Source organism: Perna viridis, chromosome 9 (assembly GCF_037379345.1).
Source record: "Perna viridis isolate PV_CMFRI_1.1 ecotype Kerala chromosome 9, ASM3737934v1, whole genome shotgun sequence".
Classification (NCBI taxonomy): domain Eukaryota; kingdom Metazoa; phylum Mollusca; class Bivalvia; order Mytilida; family Mytilidae; genus Perna; species Perna viridis.
In genome coordinates this window covers 14,116,674-14,143,496 of record NC_142453.1, presented here as the reverse complement: position 1 = coordinate 14,143,496, position 26,823 = coordinate 14,116,674, and the positions used below count along the sequence as shown (strand labels likewise).

Genomic DNA, 26,823 nt, shown 5'->3' with positions numbered 1-26,823 from the left:
ATGATTAAAAGAAAAGGAATTTCATAAATGTACAAATGTAATGTCATGGAGAAACGAATAAATATACTTTGTTTCACTGACCTGGACATGAGTCAACCATCAAAATACTATTTCAGTGGCAATTCATTGATCTGGTTTACAATTTAACCATTAGTCATAGGCATCACCACAGTATGTCAATAATCATAGGGGCATGCTCAGAAAACATCAAATGTAGCCCTAAAAACTAAAGGGTTTAAAAAATTGAAAATTGCATAATTCATTAGTTTAATATATGCAGTCACCAAAAACAAAGACTAATTCCTGTTCATGCATGTGTTGTACTAAAATTGAAGATAGAAATAAAGCAAAATTAGAAAATTTAACCAAAGTGTTGTGAAATAGCTTCATTTCATGAAAAATTTTAAAGTATAAAATATTGAGAGCACTTGTCGAACTCTTCGCAATTTATACAAAAATAACCTTCTGTACCATTACATTTCCTGACGAACTATTTTGTTGTTGAAAGCTTGTGCTCTATAATTCTCGATTAAAAAACTACCCCTAATCCTATCCTTTTTTTGGTAAAAATTCTTTGAAACTGTATAGATTTTGTTTGTTTGTTTGTTGGGGTTTAACGTCCGAGCAGCAATATTTCAGCTATATTCAGACAATGAACATGAAATGGATGATAAAATGAACATGAAATGAAAAAGAAAAGGATGGGTCACAAGGATAATAGGGTCGACAAATTTTGATTGCCACTGGAAAAAGGGGGATGAGTAAGGTCGGGCAATTTAGCCTCCTGTGGCGGAGCGCAAAGGTTCCTACTCCTATCGAATACCACAGCAGGGTTCTTTAACGTGCGAGGAACGTGGCATCTTTCCCAACACGGTGCACCACTATGGTTTGTGGTCAGGTTTTCCGTATTATAGCCTGACAACCCCAGCATGTAACACGCCAGGGGTACCCCATTCCACCACCTGGGGCACACATCCCAGTTGCTCTGTGGGCAGAGCGCCTATCCCCCGGCTAGGTTTCTGAGCACTATTTAGTCGCCTTTTACGACAAGATTAGCGCTGCTGCAGGCCTATTCTTTTAACACCCGGACCTACACGGGGCGAAACTGTATAGAAGTAGTATTTTGTGACCTCATTGTGACTAAATAATAACACAACAGCTTGTATTTCCTGTATAATAGGAGTCAGATATTGGTTTAGCTTTCAAGTATGCAAATAGGAAATCTCAAATAGAAATTTTAAATTTCTACAAAAAAAGAAAAAGAAATGAGGCCCGAAACTAGTGTTAGTGAATCAACCCCTTGAAAATATAGAACGTGGGGGCATTTCAGCCCGTGGTATTTAAAAGAATCATTGTCCTTTTTGAATGATAGAAATTTAATTGTGAAATTATTTCACGTTTAAAGTGACATTTAGTTTTAAAACATTTTGGGGAGCGAACAACACTCTATAAATTTAAGTATGCACTAAGTCTCGTTAATTGATTCAGTTTGGTTAAATGATGCAATAAATAACTTTCTTTAATGTTGTTTAAAAGACATCAAAGAATAAATGAATTAATAACTATACTTTTAAATGTTGTCGACATTGTTAAAAACTTGGGTCATCTATTAATAAATCACCACGAGGAAATAACGATTATTGAACAAACATTCAAATTAAAGATAACATTCATAAATTATCATAAAAGTTGAGAAACAATGATTGGGAATACCATAAACGAGAGATTTATCTTACATCGGGTGTCTGGGTATGAAGTGATATGGAAATGATTCTGTGTAAATCGAAGGTTGGTGGAAATTTGACCATTTTACAATAAATGGTTGTGTCACTTTTATTACGTGTATAAAACACAATACATGTTATTGATGATAAGTATAGATAGAAATATCAAGCCTTAAAGAGAATGATTGTTCGGCGACGAAACCAATCAATGGAATTTATTTGATAAAAAAACAAATTTTCGCTAATAAGTTCTACTACAAAAGATGAGAACGTCGGAAACTAAAATGTTACATTGTAAGTACAAAATAATCAAGCTGTCCTAAAACTACTAGTATTTAATTGTTTGTTGTTGGGGTTTAACGTCCGAGCAGCAATATTTCAGTTATATTCAGACAATGAACATGAAATGGATGATTAAATGAACATGAAATGAAGAAAAAAAAAGGATGGGTCACAAGGATAATAGGGTCGACAAATTTTGATTGCCACTGGAAAAAGGGGGATGGGTAAGGTAGGGCAATTTAGCCTCCTGTGGCGGAGCGCAAAGGTTCCTACTCCTATCGAATACCACAGCAGGGTTCTTTAACGTGCGAGGAACGTGGCATCTTTCCCAACACGGTGCACCACTATGGTTTGCGGTCAGGTTTTCCGTATTATAGCCTGACAACCCCAGCATGTAACATGCCAGGGGTACCCCATTCCACCACCTGGGGCACACATCCCAGTTGCTCTGTGGGCAGAGCGCATAGCCCCCGGCTAGGTTTCTGAGCACTATTTAGTCGCCTTTCACGACAAGCTTAGCGCTGCTGCAGGCCTATTCTTTTAACACCCGGACCTGCACGGGGCCTAGTATTTAATAGTTGTCTTATATAGCAAGGTGAACTATAACTTGGAGTTAATCAGTGTTGTAGAATAAATACTTGACATGGATTAATTAATTTGATTTATTGCTCATTTGTTTCTTTTTCATACTTAATTATGTTTTGACACTAAAGGTATTTAGTTGTACTGACAAAGTAAAGGAAAACATTATATTATGCTCCCGAAAAGAGCGTTAATAGTTGTATTATAAACTGGGTTCAGTTTATGGCCACACGTAGCATCATGGCAGCTTTATTCTCGTATATGTGGTTATGCAATTGAGAACCACACATCGTAGGAAACATTAACTAGCTTTGATGATCAAAATACAAATCGAATCAGCTTTTTCATAGATATGGATGGTCAAAATGTTTACGAAAACGAAGCAATCAGCTTATCAATACCGGACAATTCGACCCATGGTTTCTCACCAAAGCCGGACATATCGGCCCATACTTATTTCAGACCATGACAATATACGATTATATAAGAACAGTAAAAACCGCATATCATAACAAATTTTACCATTTTTGAAGTTAATAACAAAAAATTTGAAAGGACTTCGGTGTTTAAATTAATGTTTCTTCGGGAACATTTAAGGTTTCATCCTCCTTATATTAATTTGATAATCTTTTTAATACCATCACTTTGTGATTACTAAGGGCCACCAAATGGGACTATGAATTCCGTGTCACAAAAGTCAATTATGGGTCACAAAATTCTAACATAAATTTTAACATATTTGGTTGCGATTAACAGGTCTGGCAAACGAATTTTATAGTTGAGTTGAAAGATATCAGGAAATGATCACGTGATTCACCAGGGAAAATCCCAATAAATCGAAAGTAGAAAAAATGCGTACTTTAAAACCTGTTTTCAGGGGCGGATCCAGGATTTTAAATTAGGGGCGCACAGTTAAATTTCGAAAAAAAATTGAGGTATTTTTTTTTGAAATATTCTTCTAGAGTGGGTGCAATGATATCTTTTGTTGTAAAATTAGCGAGAAAACTTCAACCTATAACCGCCTAAATCTACCCCTGACAACCCTGCTTTGCAAATTTTAAGGGGGGGGGGGTGCACGCCCACCACGCCCCCGCCTGAATCGGCCCTTGGTTTTATCAAACAAATCTCATAGAAGACGTATAATAGCAATTTTTGTAATTTCAAAACAGTTTTACTGTAGAATGCAACTTAAAACGGACTTAACTGTCCTGCGTTGCTCGAAGTAATCGGAAACCTTCGTCTGCGAGACCCGCGGTTACTATATCCAATGAGAAACCTTCTTACAAAATCGTGATGAGAGAATTCATTTGCATATACAAATGAATCTGTAAAAACTAATTTGCATTCAAAATAGATTTTTGTGATACAAAATGGAAAGTTTGAAGTATCTTCTAAAGTTTGTTAATCTGAATAAATTTTTTGTCAGTACTAAATTGAATTTTGAGTAGAAAACCACAAGAGTCCCATTCGGTGCCCCGTAATTACAAGCATTGTTATTGAAAAGCTATAAAGAAATGCAATATCTTAACTTTTCTGTTATAGCCGTACACTGTAAAAGAACTATTGTTCGAGGGGTACCAATTTTCGTGTTTTTTATGGGAAGGCCAAACCACGAAATTTGATGTCCAACGAAAAGGAGATTTCCTTTGATATGTGTACTGATAACATTAAAACCACGATTTCAAGAATCTACGAACTTTTGTTTCTACCCTTATTAACGAAAATTTGTATCCACGAATTAAAGTACTTTCACAGTATGATATCTATTTCGAATATTAAAATTGAATCTTATTTCTATTTTAACTATTTAAACCCATTTATCTTAGGATTACTGATCATAACATGTAGCACTATAGACATATATATACATGTTCAGAATGTGACAACTCTATACGCCTACACTGCTCCATCGGAAATTCCCAACGATGTTAGAACTCAAATTTGCGAACCAAATTTTTTGTCGTTCCCTCCTCCGTGGGACTGTAATTCGTACCGCTGTGACTTCCATAGCAATACCGCCTGCACAAAGTCCAGCGCCTTAAACCACACGGCCAGCTAGGTTATATAAAATATAGCTTTCGCTGGCCGGGTCATTCCTCCTCGTAGGATTAATCCAGGGCTGTAACTTAGTACACGATATATGGTAGTACGGGACAGTTCATCTAAGTGTTGCTATGTAGGATAGAAGATGTATATATCTAATACATAGGCTTAGTTTATCATTGTTTATATACAAGCATTCTAATATTAGGTTTCGTTTGATTTAAATGTTTCATTCTTAACAGTATGTTTCCTTAAATGCTACGTGGCAGTACTTAATTATTAAGTTCAGAGAACGAGCCGTTGATAAGTAAAGTTGCATAATGATTTTATGTCTTCCTAGCTCAGTGCCGTGTATAGAAATCCAAATGCACTCCCTTACCTACATGTTAGATGAATCCTACTTGAATCACAAGTTGATGCTCATTTTATAACTCTGATATTTTAATTCTTATGATAGCATGTTAAAGATAAACATCGCAGAAAACATATATAATACTATATAAATGGCGAATGCAGAAATTCTGAGAGGTTCAGGCTCTGACTGATGTTAGGGAGATGATCCATGAGTTGATGACTCCAGAACTCCAGTAGCCTATGTGATGATATCAACCTTGTAGCGATATAACCTTGTTCCAGAAGCCTAATTGTAAGAAGTCTAACGCGGTAGAAATAGTCCACGTAGTTTCGACAAACTCTAACATAGCGTATAATTTGTGATATGAAAATTCTAAACGCAGATGGTGAAAGAATGTTGCCATAGATACAAAAGGAAAGTTGGCGATACGAAATGAGAAATCATCGCATTTGTAGTTTGGTCAGGATTTTTTTTATTTCAATCGATCCCTGAAAGTAAGTCAAGCTATGAGGCTGACTTCAAAGCGTCTACAGTGTTCATTATCTCAAATTTCTTTTGGGGTGGGGTGGAGATGCGATGTATAAATCCCTGAATCCAAGATTGTTTAAAGACAAAACGTCATCTATATTGTGAAACTGAGATCAAAGGATCTTGCTAAACTATGTACCTTCGTTTGGAGAAGATCAGCTAATAAACAACCTCATAAGTGAAAGAATAGGTCAGAGAGCAGCTGGACACAATTTGTTCTCTTTGAAATGCCGATCATGTTAAAAATTGTGTCAACTACACTGGGTTGGGAAAAAAATCAAACATTGTGTAAACATCTTCGGTATATTAAGAAGATGATCTGGAATCGTGTGAGAATCTGTTATAAGCAACTACGTATTTACACATAGGTACTCCACCTGTTTTAGAGTAACAACGGTGTATACAGTTGTGGAATATCTTATCAGATCGATAGGTTTTGACCTGGTTTATATTTTTCCTATTTTGCCCGATTATTGAAGGGACTTGCACTATAAACGGGCTTTCGAACAAAATTGAACAGAACCTGGGAACCTGTGAGGACAATTGTGGGAGCGTTTGATGATGATTTTTGTGGATATTTTTAATGCTTCGAAACGCTATTATTCTGCAATCTATTTTATTTTAATGAAATCACACAATTTTAAGAAGTAATTTTCATGATGACAATCAAAATCTAGTGAGACTAAAGTAATCAGATAAAATTGCCATTCAACTAAACTTTATGTTAAAATGTTGACAATGCTGAAATGAAATTGTTTTTTTTTGTTTAAAAAAAAAGCTGTCGGTTCATTCTAAAGTTATTATATTTTGACTATTGCGACTATTGACTATATTCCCATCGACTATTGCGTAGAGTTTATGGATTTGGTAAGTTTTGTTTTACCTTTTATCGTAGGTGTGATAAAAAATATTTATTATGGAGAAAAACTTTGGCAATGTATTACAGTACATTAAAAAGTCAATCGAATGGTATACATTCCATTACCCAAGATAATCTAAATGAATTTCGCCGGTTGTGTCTTAAAGGGTTGCTTACGTGCAAGAATTTCTTCTGTATATTATGTGTTTGTATATTGTAGGTAACTCAATTTTCATGGTGTTACTTAAAATCTTGTAAGACTAAAGTAGTCATAAGAAATTTTCATTTTAATAGTATTTCATTTAAAGTTTCAAGCAATTTTAGTTTTAAGCAATTTTCGAATATGATATCACCCCGTGCAGGTCCGGGTGTTATAAGAATAGGCCTGCAGCAGCGCTAAGCTTGTCGTAAAAGGCGACTAAATAGTGCTCAGAACTCTAGCCGGGGCTAGGGCGCTTTGCCCACAGAGCAACTGGGATGTGTGCCCCAGGTGGTGGAATGGGGTACCCCTGGCATGTTACATGTTGGAGTTGTCAGGCTATAATACGGAAAACCTGACCGCAAACCATAGTGGTGCACCGTGTTGGGAAAGATGCCACATTCCTCGCACGTTAAAGAACCCTACTGTGGTATTCTCACGGAGTAGGAACCATAGGGCTCCGCCACAGTAGGCTAAATTGCCCGACCCTACCCACCTCTCCCCATTTCCAGTGGCAATCAAAATTTGTCGACCCCATTGTCCTTGTGTCCCATCCCTTTTTCATTTCATCATCAATTTCATGTTCATCGTCTGAATATAGCTGAAATATTGCTGTTCGGACGTTAAACCCCAACAAACAAACAAACGAATATGATATCATTATGTAATTTTTACATTGTTGACATATGAAGTTTTTTCATTTATTTGAATGACTAAATAACAACACATTTTAACATAATACAAAACTATCTTACAAAGAACAATCAATTAATGCACGTTATTAGAATAAAGATTTTCTTTGCGACACAAATATTTAACGCCAATTATCATGTGATAAATACTGAACTCAGCCGTCTATTTATTAATTCTAAACATGTATTCTGTAGTAAGTGATCATTTCCTTTGTAAACATATAAATGTTGCTTCATTTTTATATGTTACATGTGAGATTCTGTGTCTGAATTCACAAGAACAGTTTTGTTGATTCTTAAGAACGCTAAGATTAATTTAAGACGGCACTTGTAAAAATAAAACAGTATACTATGTAAGCACTAATTGTAGAAAGTAGAAAAGACTAAGGCATACATTATCCTTTATGCAACATTCGTTGTAACGTGGATTTTCATGGGATAACTTCGTAAATTCATGGATTTACTGTCGAAAAATTCTTTACGCACGTGGAGATTTTAATTAGAATGGAGTTAACGGTATATACTGTATTCGATGAGTTGTCGTCAATCTAGGTTTGACGGTGGCAAATACCATTTATTGGCTCCGCTAATGCGTCGGCAGTAAGCTCACCGTCGAATCCATGATTCGCTCCTTCAAATCTGCAATACAATAAGTTATCTGCTAAACATTTAAGTACATGATTTAGTTTTGATAGCTTTTACAACAATAAAAAAATAGATTGTTGCTTATTATATTAAGCCAGTAAGTAATTCAGGCTTTTCGAGCTTGTAGTTCACACTTTAATTCGTTTAAAGTGAATGTTGCCCTAATACTACAAACCAACTTTCCTTTTTGTTTTTAATTGTAGTCTATTGAATATACACGTAGGCTGCTAAAGGTTATAACTAATCATCAAGCATCATATGTACTCTAACGGATCGGAGGATGTCAAACAAATATTCGTTGTACATTATTTGCTTGGTTTCCTTATATAGAAATAAACACAAAAATGTACCATACATAGAGGGTGATAGTGTTTTGATTGACATACAGTCTATTTCGACAGCATTTCATCAGGGATCATTGAATCTGTCTAAAAATAAATGTTCCAGTTAAAAGGAATGGTCACTTTGCGTTAAAAACGACGGATATTTTTAACGCAGTACGACGGTAATAATATGATGATAGTTCTCATGCTCACATGGTGATGTCTAATTGTTTCAGACTTCCTTTGAAGATTATATTAATTAAAGAAATCTAATCGGAGAAAGTGGACCGCTTCAAACTAAGCAGCTATGTATGTTGACGCTTTTGATAAAATATTGCATTTCGTAATTTCAGGAAACTTAGATTTGTTAATGAAATGGATTAATTTTGTTGGATGAACAGATCCTAAGGTATGTCATATATAAGTACTATGTTTACAAAATTATAAAAAAAAAGAAAGCAAATATATAAATAAATATATATGTATACATCTCGAAATAATGGAATAATTCCGGAATATGAATATTAAAATTTAAGGATTAAACATACATGTATAACAAGAATGTATATGGTGAATATGTGAAAGAGACAACACCACCAGCAGGATGAAAAAAATATCGCCTCAAGGCCACCCTTGGGTCTTCAAGGAAACCTTCAGCACACTGCAGGACAGGCTGCAGCTGCAAAAAAAAATACATAAGTACAGCTAAATGGTTTCCCAATATACTCTGGCAACATAAAAGTAAACTGAAGTGAAAACGAAACAAAACATACAGAAGCTAGAAATTCCTGATGTGGGACAGACGCAAAAAAAATTCGACGGGGTTAATGGACTTTGGCGTGACCACAGCCTTTTGCTGTGGAAAATTATAACACGATTAAACACACTTAAAAATCAGTTTTAAAAGGTCTGAATCCCTTGTTAAAACATAAAAAAAAGAAACTGATACACTCTACAGGCGTTGTTTAGGAATATCAAGAATTGTTAAAAAAAAAAAATAAATAAAAAAAAAAAAAAAAAATAAAAAAAAAAAAAACAACTTAGGACAAGACTACTATTAAAGTAGCCTTAGGAAAATTTATGACTACTTCATATCGTAAATAGTATGTTAATTTCAATAAAGGTCTTTTTCTTGTTTAAATGTTAATGACAGTTTCCTTCAAATATTGTGGTTGTGATAAGAGAACATTTATTTCATTTGCAATTTTTGCCATTTTAGAATAGGATAATTAGAATCTTGGTTTCCTTAATTAATTACTCTAATACAATGTCTACATATATTAAGTTCTATCATTTGCATGACTAACGAACTAAACAAATTCTATACGATACAGAGATGCCTTCCGAAGAGCGAAACAAAACACAACATCAAAGAACACAAAAACTGCGGTGAAGCAAGAGACAAGCAACAAAAAACGAAAGAAAACAACAAAATAAAAAAGGAAAAAATCCAGTATCTGTTTAACCTCGTAAGACAACTTGTATACGATTTGTATGTTAACTATATTACTATATATATACGCAAATCTGACAGTTTTAACATCGTCCATATATATTTCGGATAACTGATATCCTTATTCAGCATAAAACTCATCAAACCTTATGAGCATTAAACTTATAAAACTTTATGAGCATAAAACTCACAAAGTTCAAGATCAAAACAGATTCAGAAGCTGATTCACGTACGCTGTGGGTGATAGTAGTTTTATCAAAGGCACACAAGCAAATGATAAGGAGCCTGAATGAAAATAACAAAGGGGGTCTTTTTATCAAAATTTAAAATAAAAATTAACTGAAAAACAATTAAAATAAGTTAAAATATAGTAGTACGGCGTATTGATGTATAGCATGTAGTGCTTGTACCAGCCTTAGACCAAGACCTAAAAATGGATTATTTTTTCTCGTTTATTCCATCTGGAGAAGTTGTTTGTAATTTCTTCATCCAAAAGCTTTCCCGAGACACTCTTTTACATTTGACCAGTTTTTATTGTGTTCTATGATCGTAACAACAATGTTGTGGAGATCCTCCTGGGTGTGTCTAAGATGGCGACTTAGAGGGAGGTCTGGTTTACATTTGTAGTCACAGAGATGATCATTCATACGCCTGTTGAAAGGTTGTTCTGTTTTGCCAACGTACTGCATACCACATCGGCACTGGAGAAGGTATATGGTATTTTCGGTTTTGCAAGTCAAGTCCGGGTGTTAAAAGAATAGGCATGCAGCAGCGCTAAGCTCGTCGTAAAAGGCGACTAAATAGTGCTCAGATCCCTAGCCGGGGGCTAGGGCGCTCTGCCCACAGAGCAACTGGGATGTGTGCCCCAGGTGGTGGAATGGGGTACCCCTGGCGTGTTACATGCTGCGGTTGTCGGGCTATAATACGGAAAACCTGACCGCCAACCATAGTGGTTTCCACCACCTGGGGCACACATCCCAGTTGCTCTGTGGGCAGAGCGCCTAGCCCCCGGCTAGGTTTCTGAGCACTATTTAGTCGCCTTTAACGACAAGCTTAGCGCTGCTGCAGGCCTATTCTTTTAACGCCCGGACCTGCACGGGGCTCAATTTCATGTTCATCGTCTGAATATAGCTGTAATATTGCTGCTCGGACGTTAATCCCCAACAAACAAACAAACAAACGATCATAGAACACAACTGGTCAAATGTAAAAGAGTGTCTCGGGAAAGCTTTTGGGTGAAGAAATTACAAACAACTTCTCCAGATGGAATAAACGAGAAAACATTATCCATTTTTAGGTCCTAGTCTAAGGCTGGTACAAGCACTACATGCTATACATCAATACGCCTTACTACTATATCTGAATCTGAACTTTGTGAGTTCGAGTCCCTCGGAGAGAACGACCAAAAATTTTGCATCGCAAATTTGACAGTTCTAACATCGTCGGAAATTTTTGGTCGTTCCCTCCGCGGGACTCGAACTCGTACTGCTGTGACATCTATGGCAACACCGCCTGCACAAAGTCCAGCGCCCTAGACCACTCGGCCAGCTAGGCTGTAGATGTCACAGCGGTACGAGTTCGAGTCCTGCGGAGGAAACAACCAAAAATTTGCATCGCAAATTTGACAGTTCTATCATCGTTGGGAATTTTTCAGACATTTCTATATAAATGTATTTAAATTTAAATTTACAATAAGAAGCCCAGGCTACATGGGGTTATCAAGAAGAAACAAAAATATTTTAAAGATGTCTCTTTTGTAATCTAATTTCTAGTAAATTATATTGCACAGTTGTAGGAAGAATGTTCTTTAGAATGAATGGGGATATACCATCATTATTATATCAAGACACGCAAGTTAAATCTGGGAGATCTTTACGTTAATCAATATTGAAATTCTGTTTATTAATTTGTTAGTTATAACTGGTGGTCATGAATGTATAACGTCAATGAAAGGAGTTGAAATAGAAACTTAAATCACCATAATTTCTTTCATAAAATGTCTAAAAATTCAAAAAAAAAAAAAAAAAAAACAACAAAGAAACAAACAAATCGGCATATTGTAAACATGTTTGGAAAATGGATGAATATTTTTCTTTCAATTTCACAATGTCATCTTAATGAAAGCACCGATGATTTGACCGCAGTAAGTCAATTAAACTACTTGTGTATTTCAGTTACACCTTAAAAAACAAAACAAAAAACAAAAAAACAAATGAGTTTGGTAAAAAGTCTAAAATATTTTTTTCCTTTAAGAATTATTGTAAATTACGGATAAAACTGCACTTCCTGAAACAATTATTCGTTTATAGTTGACTAAATAAAAATCACGAATAAGTAAGACATGAAATGATAAAGATAACATAGTAATCTGCAGTATACTGGGAATATTACGACAAAATAACTGAGTGGATTAGTACGATACATCTATCTGCAGTATAAGGGAAACATGTATAGAACAAATAAGACATAGTCATATGCAGTGTTAAAGGATACGCACGTTACGGTCATCTGTATCAAAATAGGATAAGTATGACATAATCAACTGCCCCCGTGCAGGTCCGGGTGTTAAAAGAATAGGCCTGCAGCAGCGCTAAGCTTGTCGTAAAAGGCGACAAAATAGTGCTCAGAAACCTAGCCGGGGGCTAGGCGCTCTGCCCACAGAGCAACTGGGATGTGTGCCCCAGGTGGTGGAATGGGGTACCCCTGGCGTATTACATGCTGGGGTTGTCAGGCTATAATACGGAAAACCTGACCACAAACCATAGTGGTGCGCCGTGTTGGGAAAGATGTCACGTTCCTCGCACGTTAAAGAACCCTGCTGTGGTATTCGATAGGAGAAGGAACCTTTGCGCTCCGCCACAGGAGGCTAAATTGCCCGACCTTACCCATCCCCCTTTTTCCAGTGGCAATCAAAATTTTTCGACCCTATTATCCTTGTGACCCATCCTTTTTTTTTCATTTCATGTTCATTTTATCATCCATTTCATGTTCATTGTCTGAATATAGCTGAAATATTGCTGCTCGGACGTTAAACCCCAACAAACAAACAAACAAACATAATCAACTGTAGTATAGCAAGATTGCACAACAAAATCATCGTCAGCATAAAGAGATAAACACTGCAGTATAAAGGTATAAGCATCACATTTTCATATGCAGTATAAACTACCTTATTATCTGCAGTAAAAAGGGGACAGTCGCAACACAATTTTATGCAATATAAGAAAATTAACACAACACAACCATTTGCAGTGTAAGCATGGGATCACATTCTATAATTTTTTGGAATACACAAGAATCAATCACAACCAAACTTCAGAGATAAGAACAACATAACTTTTTGTATCTTTAGTGGATATGCGCAACACAATTACCAATAAGAAGATAAAGACGATAAAAAATATCTGCAATATAAATAAATTAGCAAACAAAATCTTCTGTACTAGAAGTAAAAAAAGAACTTCATAATTATTTATAGTACAAGGGATCTGCACCACTAGAGATATGTACAAAATAATAATCTGCAGTATACAAGTAATAAGCACAAAATTATCATCTGCAACACATGGTATTAACACAAAAAGCACGTGCAGTACAATATACAGGGTATGATCATAACAAAATCCTCTACAACCCAAGGTACAAGAACATCATAAACATCCGCAATACATGGAATATGCACAAATTAATTGTATGCAGCACAAGAAATAAGCACAATAAAATCGACTGCGGTAAAAGAGATAAACAACACAATCAACTGCATTGCAAGGGATCAACATAACAATCATTTGCAAAACAATATTGGGATAAGCACGACATAATCATCTGCAGCATAAGGGATACGCCAAACATTATCTTCAGCAGTACAAATGATTAGCTCTACAGTTGCGATCACTTCTAACGTCTCTTCGATCCTGTTAGGATTCGCTGTCATAGAACAGTTCTAAACTGTCAGGAATTGTTCTGACCCGCCACACACCTTGTCAGGGTCTGTCAGGGCTTCGGACAAGCTCTGTTTTAATCTGTCATGGGTCCAGACACCCTCCTGTCAGGAACTGTTCTAGGTAGAACAGATATGTAGATTAGAAGAGTTCCTGACAGATTCTGACAGTTATTAGCTCGAGAATACTTCTCTGACTGAATTACATACAGTACATGTACATGATTCCTAAAAAAGGCGTAGCACCCGAATCCCGATTCGTACGACGGGAAGGAAACCATGCTAATGTTTAAACTTGATTTTTTTTTCCAATTTTCTACCCGACTTTTATGTATGATATGCAGTACCAACAAAAAATATTGCCTGCCATACCTGCTACGCCCCTGATTTTGACTGAAATATATCAGTCTCAGTCACCCACTTGGTAGTTATATTACAAAAAATAATATTTTAGTCAATAATTTTAAACTCTCATGAAAATCGAAAGTACTCGCAGTCATACATTTTGCAAGAATACGTTATTTTTAAAGAATTTTGACTAAAAAACACACATGATAGTTATATTGAAAAATTTAGCATTTCAGTCATTAATTTTAGACCCTCGTGGAAATGAAAAGTGTGTGCACTCATACATTTTTAAAGAATATGACATTTTTAAAGAATTTTGACTCATATTAATATGTCACGACCATGACATGATATTTTTATTGAAAAATTAAGCATTCCAGTCATTAATTTTAGACCCTCATGGAAATTAAAAGTGCTCACACTCATGTACATTTTGAAAGAATATGACATTTTTAAAGAATTTTGAGCCCCGTGCAGGTCCTGGTGTCAAAAGAATAGGCCTGCAGCAGCGCTAAGCTTGTCGTATAAGGCGACTAAATAGTGCTCAGAAACCTAGCCGGGGGCTAGGCGCTCTGCCCACAGAGCAACTGGGATGTGTGCCCCAGGTGGTGGAATGGGGTACCCCTGGCGTGTTACGTGCTGGGGTTGTCAGGCTATAATACGGAAAACCTGACTGCAAACCATAGTGGTGCACCGTGTTGGGAAAGATGCCACGTTCCTTGCACGTTATTCGATAGGAGTAGGAACCTTTGCGCTCCGCCACAGGAGGCTAAATTGCCCGACCTTACCCATCCCCCCTTTTTCTAGTGGCAATCAAAATTTGTCGACCCTATTATCCTTGTGACCCATCTTTTTTTTTCATTTCATGTTCATTTTATCATCCATTTCATGTTCATTGTCTGAATATAGCTGAAATATTGCTGCTCGGACGTTAAACCCCAACAAACAAACAATAAAGAATTTTGACTCATATTTATATGTCACAGCCACTAAATGATAGTTATATTGAAAAATTTAGAATTTTTGTGATTAAATTTATACCCTCAAGCAAATTAAAAATGTGTGCACTGATACATATTTGTATGTCACAACCACTATATGATAGTAATATTGAAAAAATTAGCATTTCAGGCATTGATTTTAGACCCTTATGGAAATTAAAAGTGTTTGCACTCATACAGTTTGCAAGAATGTGACATTTTTAAAGAATTTTGACTCAAATTAATGTGTCGCAGCCCCTATATGATAGTTATATTAAAAAATTAGCATTTTAGTAATAAATTGTAGACCCTCATGGAAATTAAAAGTGCTCGCACTTGTACAGTTTGCAAGAATATGACTTTTAGAAAGAATTTTGACTCAAGCTAATGTGTCGCAGCCACTATGTGATATTTATTTTGAAAAATTTAGCATTTTAGTCACTAACTTTAGATCCTCATGGAAATAAAAGTGCTCGCACTCATACATTTTGCAAGAATAAGACATTTTTGAAGAATTTTTAATCCAATTAATATGTCACAGTCACTATATGATAGTTTTTAAAAAAAAAAAAAAAAAAGCATTTTAGTCATTCATTTTAGACCATCATGGAACTTAAAAGTGTGCACACGCATACATTTTGCAAAAATATGACATTTTTAAAGAATTTTGACTCAAATTAATATGTCGCAGCCCCTATATGAGAGTCATATTGAAAGAAATAGAATTTTACTCAATATCTTTATACCCTCAAGGAAATTAAAAGTGTATATATAAAACCATGTAGGTTAATTGGAAGTGCTCACACTCATTCGTTGCTAAAAGTGGCATTTTAAAGAATTTCGACCGAAATATTTAGGTATCAGTCACCCATTAAATGCTAAAATTGTCAGTTTTAACATTTTTTAGAATGATTTGTGACCCCTATCTTATCAAAAGTAGCTTTCACGCAAAAAGTACTCTCAATCTTGAACTTCTAGAGAATTACCAAACATCTAAAGCTATCGGTTACTACTTTTACAATTAGAACAGATACATAGACCTTTAATTTTATAATCAAATAATTTAATTTAATTAATATCACAGGTGTATGACAGAATGTAAAATCAAAGTGCTGAGGCACTGGGTCAAGGAAGGCCTCATAAATTTCCATGTAACCAAATTGCAAGCTAAATAAACCGATCAAAAACTTAGTCACTTTAAAGAGAACCATTTGTTTTAATGAAATGCATATCAAAACAATACTTTTTTTTATCAATGTATTTATGGATATTCCTTTCATTTATTGTTTTTGGTATTTCTGGATGTGTACGTTTATATCCTCAAATTTCTTGACACTTTACACCTAAAACCAGCATTTCTTCAAAAATATGATCTCCACTGTGAATCACTGACTATCAATATTAGATGGATTTTCAAAGTAAGAAAAAATCCACACTTTGAAATTTCTGGTTGGAGATGCATGAAGTAGAAATGAATCCTGTGGACTAGGGGAGCTAAATAGACCAAGGACCTAATCTTAAAGGAGAAATTAGCAAAAACTTTCTCTTTGTGCTCTCTTTGACAGTCATTTGTAATAGGTTAAATGAACAAATATGTTAGTATTGTTAATTTTCAAACAGAATTTACTAAAGCTCGTCCATGTCATTGTTGTCTAGATTAGGCTCTGAGTTGAAAATGTCTAATCTATACACTTTTTTACAATAAATAATTACCTTTCTCTAGGAAATTTTCAATTCAAACAAGGATACAAACTCTTGTAATCAAAACTACTATGCAGTTTAAATATCTTTAAACTAATAAAAAACTTCGTTTGTATCTCATATATTTTAGCAATTCCAATCAAGATGGAAAGTAAAGGATAAAGAGATGTAGTGAATACAGGAAATATTATGTCTTTCCTTGTCACAAATACATTTTGAATATAAATAAATCCATCTTTTCTACTTTCCAAAAACAAAAAGGTTACTAGTGAACCCATACCCCATGAGTACCACTTTTTATGATGAATCATTATTGCGCTTAAGCACTGAAGAGTTTTTTTTTTATACTTGTCTGCCTTCAATATTGTATGTGCATTTCTTTAATTTTTTTCTGCATGATTGTTTCACTAGTCTGTATTATATTAAAATACAAGTAACTATTATGTTTTGCCAACAAATAAGTGCTACGAAATCAGACTTCATATTTGTAGTTTTCATTAAGACATGTTGATGTACCAGCACTTGAGAATCATGAACTTTGTTTCATGTCTAAATAGTGTCCCAGCACAAGATTAATCAACTTTGCTTTTGCTTTCCTCTTGCTACATCTAGTAAAACTTTAATAGGGATTACCACTGAAAAGAAATCACGGAAAAAAATGATAACAATGTCTTTTATGTTTATTTGTTTGTTTATTGGGGTTTAACGTCCGAGCAGCAATATTTCAGCTATATTCAGACGATGAACATGAAATTGATGATAAAATGAACATGAAATGATGATGATATGAAAAAGGACACAAGGACAATGGGGTCGACAAATTTTGATTGCCACTGGAAATAGGGAGAGGTGAGTAGGGTCGGGCAATTTAGCCTCCTGTGGCGGAGCCCTATGGTTCCTACTCCGGGAGAATACCACAGTATGGTTCTTAAACGTGCGAGGAACGTGGCATCTTTCCCAACACGGTGCACCACTATGGTTTGCGGTCAGGTTTTCCGTATTATAGCCCGACAACCCCAGCATGTAACACAGCAGGGGTACCTGCCGTGTTACCACCTGGGGCACACATCCCAGTTGCTCTGTGGCAGAGCGCCTTAGCCCCCGGCTAGAGTTCTGAGCACTATTTAGTCGCCGTTTACGACAAGCTTAGCGCTGCTGCCGGCCTATTCTTTTAACACCCGGACCTGCACGGGGCACAATGCCTTTTATAATTGCAATATGTTGCAATATGTAAATGCATGAAAATATACATGTATTTTAGCCACATCATACGGAAGTACGGAAACCTCCTCTTAATGAGAAATATTCTTACATGTACATATAATTGTGTGCAAAATAAGGCAAAAATAGAGGTTTGGTGGTTATCATTGTCGCAGGTTTTTACTGGCTTTTAAGCCACCTAGTCAGTACTGGTTGATTGAAATTTTGCAGACAGTATTTATGTAACATTAAAATTTCTGTTCTACATTATAAAAAGTTAATACAATAAATACATATTATATTTTAGTGTTCTGAAATGTTATTCTTAAATATCTCTATCAGTTGTTTTAACGAAGAAAAAATAAACACTTTCTCTAAAATAATTCAAATTTATCTTAAATAAAACATAACAAACTTTACAAAAATGTAGTACAGTGTACTTCATGAGCACATCTTTGTTTCAATAAATGTTAATAACAGGTAACATAAGTAAGAGTAGAATAGGTTACTTTTCACCTGACTGACAGGTGGTCATTGTTAAAACAACATCCCCTCATAACCAGAAAGATCATTAAAGTGGTTATATGTGGTAAGTTTATAAGAATAAATTTAAGTCATTTCATGTACTAGACAAAACTTCTAAATACAGAAACTTGAAAGTTAACTAATGATATTACTTTAGGGCTTCTCCCATGTATGGTTTCTAGTTACCTGATGATTTATAATGATATCTGGACCCCCCATTTCAAAATGTCTGGATCCACCCCTGTATGTTTATTTATTTATGAACAATTAATGTCACACTGTAAAGTATATAACAAATTTGATACATGATTCCAAATATCATAATTTCATGTATGAAATTTTTAATTAATACTGTACTGCATATGCCAGTAACTATAGTTAGAATACATGCACATGTATTTTTGTAGTTTTCAGTATAAAATTCCTGTTCACTGACATAAAAATGTAAACTGCAAATTTGGCTAAGACATATGACAACTGTTCTACACTAGCAATGTTTACAGTAGACCTATCACCAGTTCTGAAAATTTTAAATCATTGTGTAAATTGAAAGCATATGAACAAACGTGTGTATACCTCCACTTACCTAATACATTGTAGTATGATTGTACATGTACGAATGTCCCTGAAAATCAGCTCTTAGGAACGGTCTACTTTTGGGTGTCTTGATGTCCATCATATTTTCAGTCCACTTTCATGGACATAGAATTGCTAACCTAATTGACTGTGTCTTTCATGCGTCTTGAAAATCCTGTATCTAACTTTAAGATCTGCATTCTAAATGTATATCGTGACAATGCACTAAAAACATTGATAATCAATTATGACTTACATGTATATAGATATAATACACATGTACATTCCATACTGAATATTACATGCCATAATCTGTATCAAATGCGGTATCAACACAAGACTCCTATGTCAACTCACTTAGGGCTATTGGTTGCGGGATGATATAGGTCGAGGATTAATACCGCATCAGATACAGATTTTGGCATATCATGTTCATTAAAACGTATATTTTAATTATAATTCAAGCGTGTTCTGTGTAGGGTGTGATAATGGGTATGCAATGTAGGGCTAGAGATGTGATATACATGTAGGGTATGCAATATAGGTCTAGGGGTGTGATATATGGTATGCTATGTAGGTCTAGAGATGTGATATATGGTATGCCATATACCCGGTAGGTCTAAGGGTGTTATATATGGTATGCCATATAGATCTAGGGGTGTGATACAGGGTATGCCATATATATGTAGATCTAGGGGAGTGATATGCGGTATATGATGTGCATATCATTATGTATGACTAAGGGTGCGATGTAGTCCAGCCGTGTGATATAGTGTATGCGATATACATGTAGGTCTATGGGTGTGATATCTAGTATGCCATATAGGTCTAGGGATGTGATATACATTTGTACAGTATGCAATATAGGTCTAGGAGTATGCAAAATATGTCTAGGCTTGTGATTTAGGGTATGCGATAAAAGTCTAGGGGTGTGATATAGGATATGCGATAAAGGTCTAGGGGTGTGATATACAGTATGCGATATAGGTCTAGGCCTAAGGGTGTAATACAGGGTATTTAAATCACAGGTCAGCCACAATGATAATGATTGAAAATGTTAGAATGGGGCAATTTCTAATGCAATCAAAATGTAATCAAATCATTTTTAACATATTTAGGAAAATTTTCAGCAGGTATGTCATAAGCAGGGACTCTTTATGCTCTAAAAGTTTGTTTGGCTATAAATGAATACCTAATTTTTACTAGATATCCGTCTTTTTGATAGATCAACTACTGAATGCCATAAATATGCCATATGGCCTTGTTTTGTCCCAATCTACATTGTAATTCAGATTAGATTTTAATTGCTCCCCCTTTTTTCTTTGTCGCATGACTTCATGTGACATAGAAAAAAGGAGGAGCAATTAAGATCTAATTTTAATTATACTGCCTTTCATTCTTACCTTTGAAACAGACATTGTTTATGTTTCTGCTTTGGAATCATATTAATTTAACAATTCCATGATTCGAATGTTTATTTTCTAGTTTAAATACTTCATATTGTTTGCTGCATGTACATTTGTATGTTTATTCATGTACATGTATACATTGCTTGCATTTTAAATTTCTGGGGTCAAATCAAACACACATGATATATATAGGATTTACATGTATTTAACAGTACAATGTGTATAAAATATAGAACAACTTGATAACTCTTAGCATAGGTAAAGATATCTTTTATCAAAATTGTTCACAAAAATACCTGTAGTTTACAAACACCATTTGAAAATGAGGGGTAGCAGCTTGGGTTCCTCAGAAAAAGGGGGGGGGTGCTAGGACATTATTTGCCATTTTTGTCAATTTTACACATTAAAATTATAATTTTCCAAAAAAAAAAAGAGGAATGCCAACCCTCCGGACCCTCACTGTGATCATAAACATTATAACTACACATACGTTTTTGTACATCAGAAAAGTGTACATTGCAGCTCCGAAAATCTGTTATTAGAAGCTCCCGACATTCTCAATTATTATAGATTTGTATAGTCATAATAGTAGTCTATATTTAACTCCTTAGTAAGATTAACAAAATATTAACACTTTCAAGCCTACGGGATTCATCTTGTAATGTCAGACATTAACAATATACCCCAATATACTAACAACTCAAAGAGTGTACATTGCAGGTCCAAAAAATCCGTCATTAAAAACTTCCGACATCTTCTTCAGGGTTGCTCGACATATAATGTACCAAAAACCTCGGTGTTAACCGAAAACCAGATTGAAAATCCGAAAACCTCAATAAAACATGTTTTTGGGTGGTATAATTGATCACTGTGTTATTTAAACACACTTGCAAATAAGTTTATTAGTATTCCAGCACATTCTAGATACATAACGAAAGTCTATAGTCAATATGGCGTCAATACTTTGAAATTAGTCACTCTTCCTTCCGACGCCATATTATTTCGGTTGCGTCAGGTCAATTAGAAAAAAATAGTCCTGCTCGCTAAGACACAATTCAAATAGTTTAAAATATATCGCGGAGCGATATACTAACGTAAATTTGCAAGGTGGGAAAAGGGGGGGGTACAGAGAACAGATTGCGGAATATTTAAGCGGTTCCATGTGGCATTATCCCACTTCCGGTTGAATCCCACTTGCCGACGATCTTTAAGTCAAGTTCAGGCTATAAACAGCCTGATAATTTTTGAACGATGAGTGACTGGACCGAGATCGACGAAAATTGGAACATGAACAACGATCGAGTGATTGTGTAATGATGATCACGACGAGCTCTAGATCTATATATATACACTGTAATTGAAAATTCAATGTAAATTTTGAAATCAAGAATTTTTCCTAATCGGCTTTGCTAATTTACATTAATCAAACAGTTTCGTTTATTAATCGCGGACTTCCTGTTCTAAATTATGTCACACAGAATAGAAAGATTTAGTGTCTGGAACTGTCCAGGGGTATGACAGTTTAAAACAGCTTTCCGCATTTTCTTTGTCACGACCCACACAGATTCTGTCAGGATCTGTCAGGGAATAAGGCAAAATGTGTCCTGACTTCTGTCAGACCCTGTCAGGATCTGTCAGGATTTCTGTTCTATCTGCTGTTGTAGAACAGAAATCCTGACAGATTCTGACAGAATTTAAGAGGGGTTAGAAGTGATCGCAAATGTACATCGTTATCTGAAGCATACAGAATAATCACAACATAATCATCTTCAGTATAAGGGTTAAGTTTGACATAATCACTTGCAGATCACGGGATAAGCACGACATAATCTTTTGCAGTATAATGGATAAGCACGATATAATCATCTGCATTACAATCGATAAGCACGAAGCCAGACATAATCTTCTGCAGTGCATGGGATGAGAATAACAAAGTCATCGGCAGTTTTTGGCAATAAAATACTAAAACAACATCTGCAGTCAGTTTAAAGGGATATTGCCATAATCGGCTGCTGCACTGTGATAGGAAGAATTAAGCTATTTACAATATAATGTATACAATATATGTCTGATAATTCAATAAAATATTACGAGTTTATTTGCTTTGATAGATGTTTTATTTCTAACGTCAAATGATACATAACTGCAACTTTTTACAGATTGAAGTACATGAAAACGTATAATTCATTTTAAATTAAATTGTGAAGAGGAATGAGCAAATTATAATCGGGTGCTTATTTTTTTATGCAGAAGATAATGTCGCTGCTAGTCCTTTTACACTGTTGCAGATGATACCGTCTTTATTTACAAATGCTTCTGACCTTTTTTGCCGTGCCTATCCTCTTATTCTGCGAGTGGTTGCTTTTTGCTCATCCCATGATTGGATTCAGGCTATCTCAAATACTGCAGACAATTTTGTTATTCAATCCTCTTACTTGCCATTTAATGATTCCAGAGTACTACCGATGATTTTGTCTTGCTTATCCCTTACACACAGGCAAACTATTTTCGCCTGACTGTCACAGGAATTTACTTGACTTTTACCAGATTCGCGCAAATAAATTGTGTAATCGACTTCACTTGAAATTCTTGTAAATTGAGCTTTTATATGAAGTTCAGATAGAGTTTTCACATCAAAATCAAGTAATGTGTAGTTCATGCGAAAATGACATGAATTTCATGTTAATTGTATGTATTTTTCACGTGAACAATATTTCCCTGTGTATTGCAGATGATTGCGTCGTGCTTATTCTCTTATATTCTGCAGATTATTGTGTTATGCAATACCCAATAGTTTTAAATATAAATAGTGTTTTTAAAAATAAGGCCCCTAACGTATTTATTGATTTCTTTTAAATAATGCTGAAAATGGCAGTTTTTTTTATTGGATCGGATATCTTATTCTTTGTAGATAAGTTAAATGATACGACTGACTATTCGTTTCACAAAGGCTTGTCTTTCTCACAGTATTTGTCTTAAGATCAATGAATCAATTGTTTTCCGATTTTATGTACCTTAATTACTTTTCTCGAGAATAATGCAAATACTAATATAAATTCTTGCAAAGAGAAGTTCCTGTGTGTGTTTGTTTTAAATCTAAATAGTTAAATTAGCAAAATAAATAAATTAGGAAAGATTATAAATTATTCATCAATTCATTATTTCATTGGTCATTTACAGCCTGTGTAAGGTTAACATTTCGATTTCCTTTAGAAAAGCCTCCTGAAAGTGAGTTACAAATGTCCGTTTAGTATTAAAAGGAAAACTACGTATTGGTAAGTTGTTAAATTAGTATTACGGGTTAAATGAATGTGGGTACTGATCACGTTTCTTTTTATTTGCCCACCACCGAATTTGGCTAAATTGTTTTAATTATTAACAATTTACGAAGGGCTGTAATAGGTTTTCAATTATTATGAACAATATTGTTTTTTTTTCATTTTCTGATACACTCCCATTGGAAAATCATTAAACATGTGGGTGTATTAAGAGGGGGTGTTTCGACAGCATGAAGGCGGGTGCAAGCATCGGTGGAGCTCTCCTGTAGCATTGGTGGGACACCTGCAATTATCTGTCCGATTTCTTTTCGATTGAGGGGCTTAACTACAGGTCATACCACCAGTGCCTTTCTGGACCTTTCTTGGCTCTCAGATGTGCTACATTTCTTTCTCAGTCGTTTTAAACTTGACCTTTTGTAGATGTACAATTTATGTTACACTAATGAATCTTGTCACTCTTCACTGTAGTGCTTTGATAATTTTCACGATGTTTTTGCCATCAGTAAAGCTGTTCGTTTATCCTTTACTCGGTGATGGCTTAGTCATGAAGGCATTTCTGGCTAAAGGATATCGAAAAGTTTTGGAGAGTCCCCTAAACTCTCTCTATATATTCTATCTGAAATTCAATAATGGTTTTTTTTTTAAAGAAAACACGCATAAATTTATCATTGTCTGCTTTGACTTTTTCTTTCCAAAGCTATCGACTTGCGCTAATTATTTTTTTTGGTCATTTTCCATCCTCCTACATGATGTAACTGTGCGGTCTATCTTAGAAACCCCTGATTTGTTTTTCCTGTACAAGCTCTTTAATATATTCATCATTCCATTGCATATCTGTCGGCATGCCCTGCCACTTTACAACAACAAACTCTTTATTTATCCTCAGACACCGAGGTGTACAAGAGGTCAATCAGTTTTTTTTACATACATCTAACAATAGCAACTAAGGCAAGGTAAGGTGACATAATAGTATTTGGTAGTTAATGAAAGCTTACTACACCACGTGACTTCATTCACAGACTTCTGCACGTGGGTTTGTAAAAGTTAATGTGAACGGATTAAAATTGGTTCAAATGTGTAAGTACATTACTATATATTAGAAATTAAAATGCATATTCTTTAATTAATCTACATAGATGCAAGAATTTTGATAATGTTTTTGATGAAATATGAAAGATTGCGATATACACAAACATTACAATACGTTAATAAGCCCATTCAGTTTGCTCACATTTGGATTACGAGTATAATATTGTGGAGTAAATTTGTGTCTAGCTTCCACAATTTCGGGATGGTTACAGACAAATAGGTAATGATATTCATTTCCCAGAATTTTACAAAATTTGCATATTCGCTGGTGTATCGGTATGCTGGCACATCTCCCAGGCTCAACAGGAAGTTTTGCATCAGAGCATCTAAGTTTTGCCATATAAATACGATCAGCCGTGTTCAGCTTAATCTAATACGACTCTAACTTAAATTCAGTCTAAAAGATCCACAAAACTTTCCCCGTGAAGAATTACCTAGTTGTGAGAACCAATCCTGAATAAATTGATCAATCAATTTTTGTTTTACAACTGAATTTAACATATTTTCTTAACACTCAACTGGTCATTCCATATAAAACTCAACCCAGTTCCATCAAATATGGATTTAAAAAATTAATCCATTTAAATAAAAATATATTATTTATTTGCAGCTTTAACATAAGATTGTATATAATACTTGACAGTCTATTATTTCCTTCTAAAAGAGAATTCCAAAAACTAACCATTATCAGTTTAATAATAATTTCCACGGGAAAACGTCCAAGTTACAATATTCCCATATTTCTGCTTCTCTTATCTTGCTCGTTTTCGCGACGATATCTACGTCTTCTCCAGCAGTGATTTCCTTTCTTGAGTCGGACATATTTCCAATATTCAGAGAAATCATTTTCGTTTAAACCTGCTTAACAAAACGAACAAAAATAAAAATAAAATATAAAACACAACAAAAATCAAACTTCAAATTAAAATCAAAACAAAACAATTGCCCTTCAAAGCGAGAGTGTGGCAGTATTGGTAATTTTACGCTTCTGTTGAAGAGGGGTTAAATTATGAACATGCTAAAAGTAGATATTAAAAGTATCGGTATTGGCCTTTATAAGTTTTTCTAATTATGTTCTTTAATTTTCTTGATATTTTATTTCTAATATTGATTCTTAAATATTTGACTGAACAACTGCCTATCATGCTGCCATGATATATAAGCTTTCCTTCCCTTTTCACCTTAATAACATCGGGGAATCTAAATTGTTCCTTGCCAAGATGAAGCTAAATCAACTTGTTGAGAAACAGTTAATTGATGTATTTTAGTCGATAACTGCTTAAGAACATTGATTACCCTTGCCAATGTGAAGTCAGAGGTGTCGTTTATTACACCCAATTCTATCTATACCAATATTGGGCTTAACATTGGTGTTTCCTGAGACAATGTTAATTGTTGCCTGTCAGCGTTTACTATGTAAACGACAGGGGAATGAGAAATGGTTTTGTTTTTAACATCTCAAGACGCCTATATTGTTTAAGCAAAAATAATTCTTTGTGTGAAAGACTCCAGAAAATGTACCTAAAACAAAATATAAAGCAGAACATGCGGTACTATTGTAAGACTCAAATGTAAGCAAATTAATATATCTAAATAGTATTCAAGGGTGTCCATGTATGAAACAGATAAAGTATTCAAGTATATTTATTATTCAAGTGTAAAACGGAACGCTTTACCGACAACAAAAACAAACTTCAAAAATGAAGCCACTTGTTCACTTGTATAGGTTTCAATACATTTGAGCTGAAAAGTATTCTTAGTTTTAGATAAAGTGAAACTCGTGTGTTTTTCTTCAATCATATTGCAAGAATCTTTAAGTTATTTAGACTTCAAAATTTTGAGAGACAAGTTGAATATTTGGAAATATGCAAGATATTTCATGGTTATTGTCGAAAAAAAACATATGATAGAAAATATATATAGTTGTTACAAGTAATTCTCTTTTGACTAATCCTATCTCTCCTTTAGTTGTCAATATAACTATTATTTTAAAGTTGACTACGTTGAGAATTTTGCGTGCTTCTTTAGTAGATCTGAAAGACAATGCATATGTGCGTATTAAATTATGCAGTCAGTTGAAATAGACTAATAT

The 26,823-nt window shown here is 34.7% G+C and overlaps 1 protein-coding gene across 16 annotated transcripts in view; it reads left to right on the top strand.

Moving 5' to 3' along the window:
* The window catches only part of LOC148606876 (nitric oxide synthase-like protein), a 152,988-nt gene that overhangs the window by 18,035 nt on the left and 108,130 nt on the right, over positions 1–26,823 (top strand). For 4 of the 16 annotated variants that reach the window (XM_088547287.1, XM_088547282.1, XM_088547300.1 and 1 more), the window contains exon 2: positions 8,586–8,641. The exons of 1 other annotated variant lie outside the window; for it this stretch is intronic. The gene's annotated coding sequence lies outside the window, so the exon portion shown is untranslated. Of the gene's footprint in view, positions 1–1,684; positions 1,789–1,813; positions 2,019–8,134; positions 8,415–8,585; positions 8,642–9,566; positions 9,702–23,577; positions 23,640–26,823 lie in introns of those variants that run through there. 11 more of the 16 variants (XM_088547293.1, XM_088547289.1, XM_088547295.1 and 8 more) reach the window with 10 other exon arrangements.